This window comes from Tachypleus tridentatus, chromosome 10 (genome assembly GCF_004210375.1).
Source record: "Tachypleus tridentatus isolate NWPU-2018 chromosome 10, ASM421037v1, whole genome shotgun sequence".
Lineage (NCBI taxonomy): Eukaryota > Metazoa > Arthropoda > Merostomata > Xiphosura > Limulidae > Tachypleus > Tachypleus tridentatus.
This window is the reverse complement of record NC_134834.1, coordinates 162,815,125-162,834,573: the sequence shown is the minus strand read 5'-3', so window position 1 is coordinate 162,834,573 and position 19,449 is coordinate 162,815,125. Positions and strand designations below refer to the sequence as shown.

General features: G+C 36.1%; 1 protein-coding gene across 3 annotated transcripts in view; it reads left to right on the top strand.

The window, feature by feature from the left end:
- LOC143230812 (uncharacterized) overlaps positions 1-19,449 on the top strand; it is a 148,624-nt gene that overhangs the window by 26,776 nt on the left and 102,399 nt on the right. The gene's annotated exons all lie outside the window — the stretch shown is intronic.

Genomic DNA, 19,449 nt, shown 5'->3' with positions numbered 1-19,449 from the left:
TTCATAGTGTACTCAACAGGGAGTTACTACCGCTTGTTTCTCTTTATTTTTTTTACATTTTTGTTTAATGATCTTTAATATACTTCAGATTATTACCTATCAGAAGTGACAAATCCTTAGTCTTAGCGTTTTTAGCCCAGGCAGTAATAAGCTTGTACTAAGAACCTGTTTGATATAACTCGGGAATGTTCACCAAAGTTTGATAAAAGTGAAATATTGGCTTTAACGAACTTGATCACTTCATTACCCAAAATAGTTTCAGTTTTCAAAATAAATTTTTGTTCTTTACATAAAGTTGTAATATAGAATGTTTTAAATGAACACAAAGTTGGCAGCTACGTTATCTGCAGGAGTGGCATACATACACTGTTGGCCAAAATCTTAAGGTCAATAAACATAAAGAAAAAATATGCATTTTGCGCTGTTAGACTCAACCACTTATTTGAGTAGAGCTACGAAAGATGAAAATAAGAAAAGGAAAAATAAAAATAAAATTAACTTTTTTAGCATTTAATAGGGAAAATGTGAACACTATAAAATTAGCCGAAATACTAGCTAGTCAAAAGTTTAAGACCGTACCAAAAAGAAGTCCAAAACAGGGTAGAAAATGCCCAACAAGAAGTTTCAGTAGTGAGTTGCACGGCCATCGTTGAGATTAACTGCAAACATTTGCTTTGGCATGGTCGATGTAAGCGTTTGTAAAACGCTGGCTGGAATGTTATTCCAAGTAGTGAAGATGGTTTCACAAAGATCATGCACTGTTTGGAATCGACGTACATTTCTATAGACATCCCTTGCCATCCACCCCAAACATTTTCAATGGGGTTTAGTTCGGGCGAACACGCTGAATGGTCCAAAAGAATCACGTTATTCGCCACGAAAAAGTCCATTGTCCTGCGGCCATTGTGGATTGCAGCGTTGTCTGCTGAAAGATTCAGTCATTTCCACACAAGTAAGGGCCATCAGTCAATGAGGATGCTCTCTTCAATATGCTAATGTAGCAAGCTGCTGTTTGTCGCCCCTGTATAACCTGAAGCTCAATTGTTCCATTGAAGGAGAAAGCACTCCAGATCATGATGGAACTTTCTACACGACAGAGTGGAGGTGGGATATCCTTATCGTGCCAGTAACGTTGGAAGCCATCTGGAACATCCAGGTTAAATTCTTTCTCATCAGAGAACAAAACCTTCTTCCACTTTTCTACGTTCCATGTTTGCTGCTTCTTAGCAAAGTTTAACCGAGCTGTTTCGTGGTGTGGATGGAGGCGTGGCCTTTGAAGACGTTTACGGTTTTTAAAGCCTTTCTCTCGTAGATGCCACCTTATTGTTCTTGAGCTGCATTTTGCATCCTTAAGGGCCTTAATCTGGTTCGACGATTGGCTGGTGTCTTACCGGACAACCCGTCTAATCCTCCTGCTCAACGCCGGCGATATTTTCTTGAACCAATCACTTAAATTCTCTTTTCCGTATCTCTTAGGGTCTTTTGAGAAATTTGCAACAGTAGTTTTACTACGCCCAATCTCACCAACGATGTCACGTTGAGAAAGACCTTGCTTTTGCAGCTCGACAATTCTGCCACGTTCAAACTCTGTCAACTTTTTAGCCTTTGCCATGTTTTTACCCAATGTAACACAAGAGATGTCAGTGGGAGATGTTGACAACGCTAATGCTTGAACACAAATGACTAAATTGCGTTACGTGTTTACCGATTAACGCTTCGTTTCAGTATGGTCTTGAACTTTTAACCAGCTTTTATTTAGGCTAATTTCATAGTCTTCACATTTTCTCTATTAAATGCTGAAAAGGTTTTTTTCTTTTCCGTTTTCTTATTTTCATCTTTCGAAGCTCTACTCAAATAAGTGGCCTAAGGATTTTGGCCAGCAGCGTATATATATATTTTTATTACTTCTAATTTAAGATAACCCCACTTTTAAAAAGGGATTTTCAAGGAAAAAATGGATGATAATTAGAAGGGAGTAAATATGTTTTTAAAATAGTTTATTAATGTATTTGAAATGAAATATAATAAAAATATGTCAAATATACGGGAGATTTAAAATTTTCATTGCAATAATATTTCTGCTCTTTGAGTAACTTAGTTAAAATCAGTGAGACAGCATGTGTCGTAAACTACTATACATTCTCACTTCTTAAGTTAGGTAATCCAGTAAAGAACAATGGGATAGAATTTTGACTACTACCTATCCACACTTCTTAAGTTAGGTAATCCAGTAAAGAATGATGGGATAGAATTTTGACTACTGCATATCCACACTTCTTAAGTTAGTTAATCCAATAAAGAAAGATTAAATAGAATTGTGGCTATTACATATCCACACTTTTTAAGCTAGGTAATCCAATAAAGAACGATGGGACAGAATTGTGACTATTTTATATCCTTATTTCTTACGTTATCCATTAAAGAACGATGGGACAGAATTGTGACTTTACATATTCTCAGTTCTTAAGTAATTCAGTAACTAAAAACAGCATCGTCGTCACTTATCAAATAGTTAAAGTCACACATTTGAACTAGAAATCCTTTCAAATGGATTTCTAATAAAAATTTCTTTTAGCGATAAAGCTGTGTGAAAGTTCTTATAGGTTAGTAGTTCACGATTATTTTCATAGGCTAGTAGTTCAAAATTATACTTATGGGTTAGCAGTACAAGATTATCCTTATGGGAAAAATATATATGTAAAAACGGCTGCTTTGGGTTGAGAAAATATTTTATGTAGAGGAGCGAACAACGTTTCGACCTTCTTCGGTCATCATCAGGTTCACAAAGAAAGAAAGAGGTAACTGATCGATAGCTGACCACATGTTTCAAGGGGGTTGTGTAACTGAGTGTAGAAATGTAGAGGGCGTGCTTAGATGTTTGAATATATTTTTTAATATAGGTATAAAGGTGTTCCTTTGTATTGGTTTATTTTGGGCTTGCGTTGTTGTATAAGTAAGACTTCTTTAATTTTGCACTGATTATTATCCTTATGGGTTAGTAGCTCAATATGTATCTCCTCCAAATGAATTATATAATGTTCTATTTAAACATATTTGAATTTAATTGAGTTATTAAAGTTTTATTATGGCATTCTGAACAAATATGGAGTATAAATCATACTGTATTTAAGTACATTTTCCTTAGTAAAGCCCCTCAGTGGCTCAGCGGTATGTATGCAGACTTACAATGCTAAAAACCGGGTTTTGATACCCGTGGTGGGCAGAGCATAGATAGCCCATTGTGTAGCTTTATGTTTAATTCAAAACAACAACAACAACAGCCTCAGTAAAATAAAAGTTAAATATACAGTTCACAGAACCAATTTTTTCTTAGTTTTTTTTTGTTTTGAATTTCGCGCAAGGCTACTCGAAGGCTATCTGCGCTAGCCGTCCCTAATTTAGCAATGTGAGACTAGAGGGAAGATAGCTAGTCATCACCACCCACTGCCAACTCTGGGGCTACTCTTTTATCAACGAATAGTGGGATTGACCGTCACATTATCACGCCCTCACGGCTGAAAGAGCGAGCATGTTTGGAGTTATAGGGATTCAAACCTGCGACGTTCAGGTTACGAGGCGAGTGCTTTAATCACCTGGCTATGCCGGGCCATGGCATTAGAAAGCAGGTCAAAGAAATGGAAAGACACTGAAATCCAAACACTGTGCTTCCTAAAAAAAAAAAAAAAGAGTACTCTTTGAGCTTTATATTCAAAACCATTTTCATAATTTACAGGCTTCTTGAAAAGTAAGTCAGATAGTATACAGATAAACCTATCCTATTTCTTGTCGCTAAAGCTCTTTATATATAAGCAATGCTCTAACCTAAAACAGAATATTACGAATACCACACATATTAATGTAGATTTATCAGCTAGGAAAGAACATATTCATTTTAAAAACCAACAAGTAGTTTAAAGGATTGATGCAGAGAGAAGAAGAGAGATAATAGGTTGTCATGGTGTCGAATGGAGTTGCCTTCTCGTCTATTCGGAGCTGCATCGCATACTGCAAACTAGCTTGCATAATTTCGTTTAGGGCCTGGTTTGGTTTTGGAATTTCACGTAAAGCTACACTTGGGTCTTCTGCGCTAGCCGTCCCTATTTTAGCAGAGTAAGACTAGTTAGTCAGTACCACCGACCGCCAACTCTTGGGCTGCTCTTTTACCAGCGGATAGTGGAATTGACCATAACATTATAACGCCCCCAGGGCTGAAAGGGCGAGTATGTTTGGTGTGACGGGGGTTCGTACCCACAACCCTCAGATTACGAGTCGAGCGCTCTAACCACTTGGCCATGCTCCTTTTAGGGAAGTTTCCAGACTTTACGAAACTAATTTTGTCACGAAGAATGAACAGGAGTAGCTCATTTGTCTCCAATATCAATAGGAAAACTAATTAAAATGTGTTTTATTTAACGATATTGTTTTACTACGGTTCTCAAGTTTATACACCCACAAGTAGAATAACTTATGACATTACAATAGGTAATAGCTCACCAGTGGCACAGCAGTATGGCTGTGGACTTACAACGCTAGAAAGCGGGTTTCGATACCCTTGATGGGCAGAGCATAGATAGACCATGGTTTGGTTTTGTATCTAAAAAACAACAATTCACTCAAATGAGCATTAAAATAAACTAATTTTTATAATTCATAAAGTTCAAGCGTAAAAGTCAGGATATCTCAGTTCAAAAAAGAATCGCAAGTGAAAATAATTACTCGTATTGAACGTGCTCGATTTTATGCTAAATGTTGAGTGATTCAAGCTCAGGTCGGAAAAAAAGATTTGTTTTATAAAGTATAAATAAAAGTGTTTATTCAAGAAGCTGGAAACATTTCAAAGTAATATACAAAAAAACAAAAAAAGACTGAATCCCTTTAATTATTATGTTTACTTAGAACTACGTTTCACTTGAGCCTTGTGTAAGCCGGGCTGCTTATCAGAAAATTCAAGGCTTTGAACACGCTCTCTACTTTCAGATCTGAAGGTATTAAAATCGTGACGTCACATATGTGGAGGCGTTAACATTGTGGCGTCACTTCCTTTATTCTGTTAAGATTAGCCGCATATTAAAAGACCAATGCTATTTGAGGTTTATGTGGTCAGTACGTCTAAGTTAGAGATGGCTACGCTTGAATTTTAGGGTTTTTTAACATGATTGTTCAATCCATGCATCGTATAAAGTGATGTTCAACTTAAAACTACCAGTAACAGAATAAAGCTTTAATTGGACACAATTTTGTCTAAAATAATTATATTGTTGAACCCGCCATTGGGTAAAATGACCAGAAACTATAATCAGGTCTCGCATGCGTTTTAGGCCCGGCATAACCAAGTGGTTTAGGCACCTGACTAGTAATCTGAGGGTCGCGCGTTCAAATCCCCGTCACACCAAACATGTTCGCCCTTTTAGCCGTGGGAGCGTTATAATGTTTCGGTCAATCCCACTATTCGTTGGTAAAAGAGTAGCCCAAGAGTTGGCAGTGGGTGGTGATGACTAGCTGCCTTCCCTCTAGTCTTAAACTGCTAAATTAGGGACGGCTAGCACATATAGCCCTCGAGTAGCTTTGTGCGAAATTCAAAAACAAAACAAACAAACAAAACAAGCTATGCGCGAAATTCAAAACGAACAAACAAATAAAAAATATGGGCGACTTTCAAAAGTACTGAACAAGGGCATTATTAAAAGATAACTGAACTTTTATTTGTAGCTATATAATAATCTATGTTAGAAGGAATGTGATGTTCTCTTGTAAAAGGTTGACTGGTAGATAGAGTGAAGGAGATCTATAGAAGCCAAATAATTAGAACCATGGTTCTCAAACTTCATTTATTTACGGTCTTTTATTCTTTTTACATAACAGACCACAATGCGATCTATACACTATGCTGCAGCTTCCGTTATATAATTATCCAATTTTTTCTCAAACCACAGATTCAAAACAACTGAACTGGAAGAAAGCCTAATGGAAAACGTCGTAACTTTTAAATGTTCCGTTGTTGATTTCGAACTTGAAAAATAACTTAGTAACGTCTCTATTAATTCGGCGAAATTATGTTGACATTTCTCACTTTCTATCACTAACTATAAAAAGACTTATTCTTTTTGCCACTGTGTCGAAAACCACTTCACCATTCTTCTTTGGCAATGCTTAACAATATACACCGTTGCTTAGAAACAAAAGTGTCATTTGATTGTTCTTAGGACATTTATGGTGTTTATGTTGAGTGTCCGTTATTCGTGTTGATTTGTTACAAGGTTTGTTTTTATTTTATGTTTTTATAATTTCGGTGATATAACAGCCAAACAGTGTAATTCAGAAGTTGTAGCCAAAAGAAACGAAAATACCAAGTAGTGTTTCAGCTAAGCCTTACGTTACACACCCACTTTTGTTCACGGTAACATAATGCTGTGCAAGTCTCTTTCAGAGTATATACCAACTTTTGTTCACGATAACATGATGCTGTGCAAGTCTCTTTCAGAGTACACACACACTTTTGTTCACGATAACATAATGCTGTGCAAGTCTCTTTGAGAGTACACACCCACTTTTGTTCACGATAACATAATGCTGTGCAAGTCTCTTTCAGAGTACACACCCACTTTTGTTCACGATAACATAATGCTGTGCAAGTCTCCTTCACAGTACACACCCACTTTTGTTCACGATAACATAATGCTGTGTAAGTCTCTTTCAGAGTACACACCCACTTTTGTTCACGGTAACATGATGCCGTGCAAGTCTCTTTCAGAGTACACACCCACTTTTGTTCACGATAACATAATGCTGTGTAAGTCTCTTTCAGAGTACACACCCACCTTTGTTCACGAGAACATACTGCTGTGTAAGTCTCTTTCAGAGTACACACCCACTTTTGTTCACGGTAACATAATACTGTGCAAGTGTCTTTCAGAATACATACCCACTTTTGTTCACGATAACATAATGCTGTACAAGTGTCTTTCAGAGTACACATTCACTTTTGTTCACGATAACATAATGCTGTGTAAGTCTCCTTCACAGTACACACCCACTTTTGTTCACGATAACATAATGCTGTGCAAGTCTCTTTCAGAGTACATACCCACTTTTGTTCACGATAACATGATGCTGTGCAAGTCTCTTTCAGAGTACACACCCACTTTTGTTCACGATAACATGATGCTGTGCAAGTCTCCTTCACAGTACACACTCACTTTTGTTCACGATAACATAATGCTGTGTAAGTCTCTTTCAGAGTACACACCCACCTTTGTTCACGAGAACATACTGCTGTGTAAGTCTCTTTCAGAGTACACACCCACTTTTGTTCACGGTAACATAATGCTGTGTAAGTCTCTTTCAGAGTACACACCCACTTTTGTTCACGGTAACATAATACTGTGCAAGTCTCTTTGAGAGTACACACCCACTTTTGTTTACAATAACATAATGCTGTGCAAGTCTCCTTCACAGTACACACTCACTTTTGTTCACGATAACATAATGCTGTGTAAGTCTCTTTCAGAGTACACACCCACTTTTGTTTACGATAACATAATGCTGTGCAAGTCTCCTTCACAGTACACACTCACTTTTGTTCACGAGAACATAATGCTGTGTAAGTCTCTTTCAGAGTACACACCCACTTTTGTTCACGGTAACATAATGCTGTGTAAGTCTCTTTCAGAGTACATATCCACTTTTGTTCACGATAACATAATGCTGTGCAAGTCTCTTTGAGAGTACACACCCACTTTTGTTTACGATAACATAATGCTGTGCAAGTCTCCTTCACAGTACACACCCACATTTGTTCACGATAACATAATGCTGTGCAAGTCTCCTTCACAGTACACACCCACTTTTGTTCACGATAACATAATGCTGTGCAAGTCTCTTTCAGAGTACACACCCACTTTTGTTCACGATAACATACTGCTGTGTAAGTCTCTTTCAGAGTACACACCCACTTTTGTTCACGGTAACATAATGCTGTGTAAGTCTCTTTCAGAGTACACACCCACTTTTGTTCACGGTAACATAATACTGTGCAAGTCTCTTTGAGAGTACACACCCACTTTTGTTTACGATAACATAATGCTGTGCAAGTCTCCTTCACAGTACACACTCACTTTTGTTCACGATAACATAATGCTGTGTAAGTCTCTTTCAGAGTACACACCCACTTTTGTTCACGATAACATAATGCTGTGCAAGTCTCCTTCACAGTACACACCCACTTTTGTTCACGATAACATAATGCTGTGCAAGTCTCTTTCAGAGTACACACCCACTTTTGTTCACGATAACATACTGCTGTGTAAGTCTCTTTCAGAGTACACACCCACTTTTGTTTACGGTAACATAATGCTGTGTAAGTCTCTTTCAGAGTACACACCCACTTTTGTTCACGGTAACATAATGCTGTGTCTCTTTCAGAGTACACACCCACTTTTGTTCACGATAACATAATGCTGTGCAAGTCTCTTTGAGAGTACACACCCACTTTTGTTTACGATAACATAATGCTGTGTAAGTCTCTTTCAGAGTACACACCCACTTTTGTTCAGGATAACATTTCACTTTTTCAGCGTAGTTGTTACGAAAATGTGGTGGTTAAAGAACTACTTTGGTACTAATGAAATGATACGAAAAATTTTGGAGGTACTGATAAATTCGTTTGCGTTAGATTCTGTGATTTTTATTAATCATTCAACAATGGATTCCCATCATATTGACAGGCTTTTATACTAGTATATATATCTTATTCTATCTACACTGATTTTGGGTTCATATCATGAGAAAGTATTCTATAAACGTATGAGCCAGAAAAATCGAACGGATGCTATCAGGAAATAAACAAATTATTATTCCGTTGTTTTATCTTTTTTTCTCCAAAACCTGGTTATTCTTAACCTAATCAAATGCCAGATAGAATTCAACGTTTTTCATGGAACGTTAAAACACTATGGTACCCACAACAGCCTGGGGGTCAGTGACTTTTTATGCTTGTAGGTTTTCTGAGGGTCGTTCACCCTAGAACACTCATATGAAAGAAATTTAGGCTGTTTTTCGAACTCTGCTTTGATATTTCTAATCATAACTCTCTCTCTCTCTCTCACACACACACACACACACACACACACACACACACACACACATATAAATATTGCTCATGCGACTTATACATTTTGTTACATATTCTTTTGCTAAAACGACATAATTGAATTTCGCGTGATCAATACATGTGTACACATGGATTTATTACAAATATTCCATTCCTGTGTTAATTCGTTTTGTACAACTTTGTTGACTTAGATGCATATAAAATTAAACACTATATTTACATGAATATTATTTAATATTTAATGTTCTTACCACGTATTAATTCACCCAACTTAATTTTTCTTCACCGAATTTGATTGATGGATCTATGAATGTTAATTTAAATGCGAATGCATATTTGATGATTTGATATTGTTTATAGTAAAGGATTGTCTAGGATATATATTAATTCTTGCTCTCTCAATAAATTAAAGCTTTGTTTATGCAGCAGGTAATATAGCAAATGAAATAATGGTGTATAGGAAGTGATAAACGTTCGAAACCACTTATTTCATTGGTACGTACCAGTTACGTTTTTTTGTTTATGTAATTAGCACAAAAAGTTTCTGAATGTTTAGTTCTCGAATATAATTAATGCTTTTGTTTCTCACTTCCGCTTAAGTTCTTCAAGCTTCCTGTTGTAGAAGGAGGTAGTTGTCAAAAGATCAGTGCCCTGTGTCGCTGTTTTTTGTTATGTTTTTATATTCATACAGGCATTTGATTGAGTGAGCTTGTACTTACAAAATTTGTAAACATACACATATTGAGGAATAAGGACTAAAATCTGCATAAAAACATATTACACTGTACAACAAAATTTTTGTTTCTTGAACACTGTTAGGTGTTCCTTATAGACTTTTGGCTGCTGATCACGAAAATTATATCCAAATTTGCCCATCACGTAACGTTTCATCAAAATCTTTAGTTTTGCTACAATGGAAAAACGATATCAGGGCAGCTAGAGTCCGTCAATACTTGCTGACTACTGTTGGACACTGCAACGTGATGCACCGGACATTGAATACAAAACGAAAATCAGGAGCGAAACACTTTTAATTATGTTGAACTTAATAGCGTATTGGAAAATTACACGCAATTAAATATGTTATTGCCGGTAAACAGTTAACTGTCTATTTCTCAGAGTTCCTTCGTGATGAAGCAAAACCAAAACTATATTTGTGCATACCCACCAGGTACCTGTCACAATCAGCAAAAGCTTTTCAGGAAGCAAAACTTTTCAAAACAATTGTTGTGCAGTGTTATTAAATATTACAATCAGCAAGCATTTGTAGACACTTGCTTTGCTCAGTAGTCCTTACTGTGGTTGTAAACCATGTAGCAAGATAAAACGCTAATAGGAATAATCGCTTCCCTTGATTCATAAACCAAGTTTTTCCTAAATCGCCGCCCCCCAGTGGATCAGCGATATGTCTGCGGACTTACAACGTTAAAAACCGGGTTTCGATAGCCCATTGTGTTGCTTTGTGCTTAATTCAAAAACAATAAAACAACAACCTAAATCGCTCTTATTGACTAAAGGTATGATAGTAGACAACATAATAAAGTGATATTGATAATTTCCTCCAGGGTCCATAGACTACTGTTTTTTTTAAATTTCGCCTAAAGCTACACGAGGGCTATCTGCGCTATCCGTCCTCAATGTAGTAGTGTCAGCCTTAGATGGAAAGCAGCTACTCATCGCCACCCACCGCCAACTCTTGGGCTCTTTTTACCAGCGAATAGTGGAAATGACCATCAATTATAGCCCCCCTCCCACACGGCCAAAATGGCGAGCATGTTTGGTGTGACGGGAATTCGAACCCGCGACCCTCATATTACGAGTCGAACGCCCTAACAACCTGGCTATGTCGGGCCTCCCATCGACTTACTGTTCATTATAATCATTTTACCACTTAATGACAAACCACAGCTGGTAAGTGATTGAAAGGCTTATTTTTAAATAGTAAAAGAACCTTGACATTACAGAGGCAGCAGGTTGATAAATTTCTACTGCTTATAATTTTGAAACGTTGTTCTTCAAGAACCATTTGAAATAAGTAAAAAAAAAAATCCCACATTCGCAAACAAATCGAAACACACCCACACACTTTTTTTGGTGTTGCGAATGTAGTCGCTAACAGAACGAAACCGAAGGCAATTAACTAAGAATTTACAAGGTGCAATACAATGAGATGTGTGTGTGTTTTCTTATAGCAAAACCACATCGGGCTATCTGCTAAGTCCACTGAGGGGAATCAAAACGCTGATTTTAGCGTTGTAAATCCGTAGACTTTACGGCTGTACTAGTGTGGGGCATAAAGTGAGATATGAGAATTGTGAAAAACCTTGATTTTTGCAAATATTGGTAAAAATATAACTACTGTGAGTAATATTTATTACTTTTTTATTCAAGACACAAAGTAAAATAACTAACGTAGTGTTAACAAAAGATTCGAAATTTGTATTGCGCGGCCTTATTCCGTTTCGCGCATGTGACACATCGTCTGAAGCCGACTTTATATTTAAAACTGTAAATACTAGCTCGGGCCTATCCCAGCTTAAAATGTGCTACGACGTATAGACCGCTAACTGGCTTATAATGACGAAAACGAAGGTGCTATAGTTTTCAGTTGTGTTATTTTCTGCAGTAACTAGGTCTGATGCACGCACAAAGTCGTGGATTACCGTGACGAGGACGACAGATGATCGTTCATTACATTTTCGTATAAGAAGACACGCGAGTCTACCGTAGTAGCCTGCTTGGAGGACTGTGCTTCATTCGGCATATAAAGCCTGAATTATGCGTACCGTAGTGTGCATTTTATTATAATACTTATCCAAATCGTACAAGACGAGCAGTCAGAATCAAATCAGTGAATAAGTTTGACGTCAACCTAGCAGAATTCGTTGTTCGTGAGAAATTTCGAGATATTCGAGAGATTTCTTCACCAACGCGGAAGTGCTTTCGTCGGTGCAAGCGAACCCTACTCAAACAAGTGTTAAGTACACACAGAACCTAAGTTTTGGGAGTTTACCTGTGCAGACAAGCAGACGAGGTATGTGTACAGAAGTTTTAAGATGTCGGATAGCAACAATTTAAATAATTTATATATATATACACTTCAGTGATTAAAAAATCATTTCATATAGTTCGAGTCTAAATCCAATATACTGGATTTAATACACTGAATTTATATGCAATATGATCGGTAAAAATAAAAGTGCAGTATAATACTCCTATTAAGTTAATTGCTTCAGACATTAGGAAATAATGACAATTTTTATTATGTTTAATATAAATTTATATGCATGGTGCGTTAGGTGTCTTTTAGTTGAATCGGACTTGAAGAATATGAAGTAACGATGAAAACTCAGAAACACGTATAGTAATATATACCTCTTCAAAACACATATACCCCCAACACTATACGAAGCCTAATATTGTTTGTTTTTGACATTGTCCAAAGTCCCTGATGAGGGGTGGAATTCTTCAGTAAATCTAAGAGACAGGTGGTGAATCGGACGATAGACTGGCTACATACGTATTTTTAGCAATAAGAACTTACTTTTATAAAGATGTTTTCATAAGTTAGGGTTGTTTGTTTCTGAATTTCGCACAAAGCTACACGAGGGCTTTCTGCTCTAGCCATTCCTAATTTAGTAGTGTAAGACTAGAGGGAAGGCAGCTGGTCATCACCACTCACCGCCAACTCTTTGGCTACTCTTTTACCAACGAATAATGGGATTGACCGTCATGTTATAACACCACCCCACAGCTGAAAGGGCGAGCATGTTCGGAGTGGTGGGGATTCAAACCCGCGACTTTCAGGTTATGAGTCGAGCGCCCTAACCACCTAGCCATGCAGGGCTTCACAAGTTAGGAGATGGTAAAATAGATATAAGTAAAATTATTGTTAATAAAATTTCTCAAAATACATTTACAGGAACTATCGGTTAACGCAGACACGAATGTTATTATTCATGTTTAGTGTGTGTGTGTGTGTGTTTTCCTACGGCAAAGTCAAATTGGGCTATCTGCTTTGCCCACCAAGGGGAATCGAACATTTGATTTAAGCGTTGTAAATTCGTTGTCCCACCGGGTGATGATATACGACAGATATAACAATTGTTGAAACGATATAGTTTTTGGATGACAGTTGTTAATGTGTGAACTGGATTAAGCTGGTGAATCTTAATGTGATATATATTATAATATCGAATTAAGGTGAATATAATTATATTGAAATGCAACTAGAAATAAAAACAAAACTTTTATGTATCATAATATTCACCCTCAGATAATTCAAACCCCTAAAGGAAAAATAATGTTAAAAAGTCTGCATTAATATTTTAAAATCAATAACGCGCACTTTGTTTACAAGAATGTGGAAAACCTGTAGAATCGTGTTACTTCCATGTACAGTAATAATATAAACGGCAGTACCTAGAAACGCCAGAAGTGTTAAGTTACAGATTTCAACCATTACTTATGAAACTGGCATAAGCTGATGCCTTGTCTGTAACACTACAAAATCCTACGTGCAGACAGCACAATTCCTTAACGAAAATACGCTTAAATTTTCTAATACATAATTAAGGTATCCTTTGTGTTGTTGTTTTTTCTGTAGCAAAGCCACATAGGGCTATCTGCTATGTCTACCGAGGGGATAGAACCCCAGATTTTAGCTTTGTAACTCGGTAGACTTACTGCTGTTCCAACTAGAGGACAAAATATCCTTTAACAAAGATTTAAGTTGCAGTAATACAGTACTGACCCATGAAGGCAAAACATTGAATATATTCAGTCTTAAATTCTTGAAACAAAACGCTACGCCACTAGTGGATGGATTTGAAATGTAACACACAAAGTAATGTCATTTAGCGTAGAATCAGTGATGTTCAATCATAACCAAATAAAACATTGGATACGCTAGCTTTACTTTTGGTGGTACATAAGTACTGTTTATGAATTTTACCTGCTCGTAAATATTTCGACTTGTTACTCGTGTCATTTTAACATAATCCATAACCGGTCAAATATTTCAGTGTCGAAACAGTGAACATTCTTTTACTAGCATTAATGAAAATATCGGTTCCAATAGTACCTTATAAGTCACTTTGTATTTCAATACTTTAACGTTCTACTTAAAATTCAGATCAAATACTTCATTTTCGTATATATTATTTATGAAAATTGTAATCTCTGAGTGAATGATATCAGACAATTATTTTACACAACGTTTATATATATACACGTATATCATCATATCTCGATATTACGTATCCTCGTATATACTACCAGCGTTTTACAGACTGTCCCAGCTTGCGCGCCGTTACCTTGGTAACCACCCTAGATTACCAATATTATCTATGCTTCCAGATACACTGTTTTCGAGTGTATGGATTTAAGAAACATTACTGCTCACTTTTTCATACATTGTTTGGTCTTCCTATTTAGAGATAGAAGGTTTATTAAACAACATAAACTGAATGTTATTAAGGCAAAAGATACAACGCAACACTGTTTTCATCTGGAAGATAGTAGTCTTGGTCAAGATCTGAAAACAATTCAGAAAAGGCAGAACTCTAAATAAATTATCCATATAACTGGGAGAGTACAACAACTACGTATAAAGTATAGGAGTGATAAGTTTCCACGAACATATGTGCTACCTATTTAACTGTTGGTCATTTCAATAGAAAAACGGGGTATTAACTAGGCTGTCAAATCATCACATGACTTTCTTTAAAAATATCAATGTTCGTCTTTACAAAATGTGTTCTACAAAGATATAAAATTAAGGACAACAGGAGACCTGCTGGTGAATATAGGCTATTTCATTCACTAAACTAAAGGAAACCAACTCAAATCCAACCCTTATGATTAAAGTATTATCAAGTCTTCCCTTAAATGTCCTTAATTGTACTGCATCCATCACGTGTTAAGAATTCTTTCCAGTGGCCTACACAATGAAATTATAATGACTTTAGATTTGTACTCAGTATTTTGATTAGATGCAATTTAAAATCCCATTTGTCTTACCACGTGCAACGTCACACTGCTTTGGTGCCTTAAGAGACTGATGAGCAAGCCAGTGCAACGAGATATTTTCCTTTCATAACGCTGTTAAGGTTATTCTAATAAAAACTATGATTGTAATCAAATTAGTATAACCAGTATGCATTAACTTGCATTTATTATAATTAAAAGAGTAAAGGTCGTAACATTGAGCTCTGAGACATCTAATTTATGACATCGATACAGATTGAGTGATCTCCATTTACAATAGCCATCTACTATTTTTCCATCTACTCAAATTTCTGTTCAATGAGCCAGCTTATCCCTCGCACCCATATTTTTGTGTGTCTATGTGTATCTAGAGAACTATTTATAAGGATCTTATTAAATACTTTCCAGAAATCTAGATATATCAAATCAGTACCTTACCCCCATCTAAATAGGCTTTAATCTCTTCAAAGATTAATAAGGCAGGATTAACCCTAATGAAACTAGTGAATGTCCAAACAAATTTAAACTTTGTTTAATGAATTTGCAAAGCATCTTTTATAGTGTGTGTAAATATGTGGTCTTTAATGATTGAGTCCAAACACGAATACACAGGAATGAAACTGGATTGTGTGCCTCACATTGATTCGTAGCTGGGAAAATGAAACTTTAACCATTTGATTGGTACTTTACCCACATTCTACATATCACTAACTGAAATAAATGAAACCAGAAGGGAGGTTAAGAAATCAAAATTCCATAAACAAAATTTGTTAAAAGTCAACAAATTTTGTTTATTAAATTTTAATTGTAAATTAGCATTATTTGTAGAAAGTCACTTCCGCCTTCGTTCTTTTACATGTGCACATGTACCTGAACATGTATAACTAAGAAAGTTTAATCTTTTGTTAACATTTGATTAATCACGAAATGTGTCACAATGGATTGGAACCTCACATCCAAAGATACGTAAAATACATAGAGTGGGCTAAAAAGAGAGTAACAGATGTACTGTTTATATTGCCCTTATAATCATAATAAAATAAGATGTTCAAGTACGTCATGGTCGCAATTCGTCAAACGTATACATGATAACGTGTATTTTTTTTTTTTTTTAATAACAGGACAGTTCTCGTCTTCTTATTGCCAGATATGTTTTATGTCTCAATGGCAAGTTTGAAAACTTTAACTCTCTAATTCGGGACTCCATCTCAGTACTGAAACAAGTAAAATACGTTAAGCTCTTAATATGATAATTTAAGCTGCGCACATGTTACTTGTTCACACCTCTCCTTGTACAATAACAATACAGTTGTCTTAAATGCATTCGCAATAAAAAAATATGTAGGATGTATTCTTAGTAAAAAATTAACTATGTTGGATGTATCGCAATAAAAAAATACGAGTTTGAAACAATACGAAATCGAAAAGCCACCCAAGTGGCACAGCAGTATGTCTGCGGACTTACAAAGCTAAAATACGGATTTCAATACCAGTGGTGGAGAGAATATAGATATCCCATTGTGTTGCTCTGTGCTTAATTTCAAAACAAACACTCAAATCGTAAAAACCTTTTAATAAGCGCATGAGTGACCTGGGAGTCACCTGAGGGTGGTTGAGATCATGTGGTTAAGAAAAGAATGTTGGATGTTTGCCATAACCATAGATGTTAAAACTATTCGGCATCAAACAAGGACTAATGGCTGCTGTGTGATTTGTAGAATGATCGATCCAAGTCGTGGTTGTAATAAAATCGTGATGTTGAACATGCTCACGATATTTACATTACAGGCAATATGTCAGCTACATCAGATCACGAAAGTTCTTGCCGTGATTTAGTGTTAGAAACCATTTTCGTAAGATGTTGGTACAAATATCATATTTTATAAGCTAAGACAATATAATTATTGTACCATCCAGTACAGAGGGTATTTCATCATACTGTATGTGTGTGTGTTTTATTATAGCAAAGCCACACTGGGATACCTGCTGTGTCCACCGAGGGGAATAGAACCCCTGATTTTAGCGTTGTAAAGCCATACTAGCGGAGGACTTATCATCTTGTATAAAGTTTCAGTACTTACTTTGTCAGGTGGTTAGGGCGCTCGATTAGTAATCTGATGGTCGTGGGTTCGAATCCCCGTCACATCAGACATGTTCGCCCTTTCAGCTGTGGTTGCATTATAATGTTAGGGTCAATCCCAGTATTCGTTATCAAAAGAGTAGCCCAAAAGTTGGCGGTGGGTGGTGATGACTATATTCCTTTCTTCTTTCACTGTTAAATTAGGGACAGATAGCGCAGATAGCCCTCGCGTAGTTTGCGCGAAATTCAAACGAAACTTGCATTCAAAGGCTTATTATAGAATCGAAAAGTTTCTATAGCCGTGTCTTTTGTGACACATACCTGACCGTAACGTGAAAGATTTGATAAGTTGTTGTCACACGTATACACAGTTCGTTAAATCTAAAGCATCCGCGTATTTGTTTAGATATAAAGCGTCTGTTGTCAGGCTCACCGATAGGGCAGAGAGACTGGGTATATTCCCCTGGGGCCATCTGCCTAATCTGCTCACCAGGGGGCCCAAGAGAGAGATAAAAAATGTGTGCGAGATATATCAAATTAGTTGTTGTTTTGAATTAAGCACAAGGCAACACTATCTGTGCTCTGCCTACCACGGGTATCGAAACCCGGGTGTTAGCGTTGTAAGTCCGCAGACATACCGCTGAGCCACTGGGGGCGTCAAATTAGTACAGAACGTTTAAGTAAATATTAACTGCAGTTTTATCATTTCTACGTGTACCCAGCATCATTCTAAAGTTATTTGGAAGGGATGCACATACCACGTTTTTACCTGGAGGATTATGTTGACCCGACGGCCCCGTCTGCTGCACTTAACCCTGAACTACTAGGCTTGGCTTGTATATGAATGACTTCGAGCAACTTTTATGTAAATAACTAATATATTTTTTGTTTTTTTGTGCCTAGGGAAAGCCTTCGAATGCAATATATACTTTTGGTTTGGTTTTGATTGTTGTTAAGAGCAAATTCATACAATGAGCTTTACTTACCACATGTATCGAAACCCGATTTTTAACGTCGTAAGACTGCAGACTTACCCCTGGGCCACTGGGATACTTTTTGTGTATGATAAATAGTAGAAAATAAAAACAAATTATAGCTTTTTTGTGTGATTGTGCCAAAAATAACCCCAGTATAGTTGTTAAAAGGTAACGTTTATGTCCTCACTGCGTTGATCTTGCGTAATCGCGAATTGTTCGTAAGTCATCTTGAAAGTTTAGAAACGGAAAAAGTTATTAAGGTTAAACGACTTAGATATTCTAGATTTACCAAAAAGATTTATACACGCACTAACATAACGAAGGACTAGTGTACTAAAGCCACCGTAAAGTTAATTTATATTAAAAAAAATTTTAAAATAATGAATGTTTACAAATGAAACGGATAAATATAAGTTATTATTTCAATACTAAATTCATTTTTCTCAAGGTCATCATACAGTCTAACAGAACAAATTAAATGATAGTTTGGAAGATAATGAGTTTTATTAGCTGTTTTTAACTTTTTCTGGCTTTCTTTTTTATTTCTTATTAATTTGAGGAATAATTGTGTTTTAATTATATTGCTGTTATTTGGTAAAATGAGATGCTAAAATAGAACTGGGTCGAAGCTAGCGTCATCTATTGGTAAGTTATCGTTGCCATGGTTATGCAAGTAGTTCAAGGTTACCTCATCTTGCTACACATCTGAGATGTTCTTTATGAACCGGAAGTAACAATTCCTTGTCTGTTACGATAAATAGATCGATAAGAGTTTTAGAAGAAGAAAAAAAAAAAACCAAAAACTTCACCAACATCAACCAGGAAGTGAAACAGCAATTGAGATATAATTTCAACGAATTCATAAATGTCAAAAATTAATAAGTTTCATGAGACACAAAAATGTGCATTAGTTTTTTTTTTTTCATATTTATCGAAGAATAAGAAATTTCGCTACATTATTATATTTATGCTAAGTCAGTGTGTTTTTAAAATATAGATAGATTATGTTTGCGTGGAAAGTTGTTATATCAACATCTTTATCATTTTACGTCTGTTGCGTTATTTAACAATTATTTCGTTTTGAATAACATTTCTCTCTTAACACTTACGTCCACCTACCTGATGGCCAGTGATTCCACAAGTATTTACGAAAGGGATGTCTGATATACACAATATTTTCCTCAGTCTTATGTCCATTTTTTTGAAATACAAAACTATTATATTTGACAAATGAAATAATACTTTATTTCTACTGAATATGTCATCGTTTAATAAACCATGCTGTCAGTGATGTG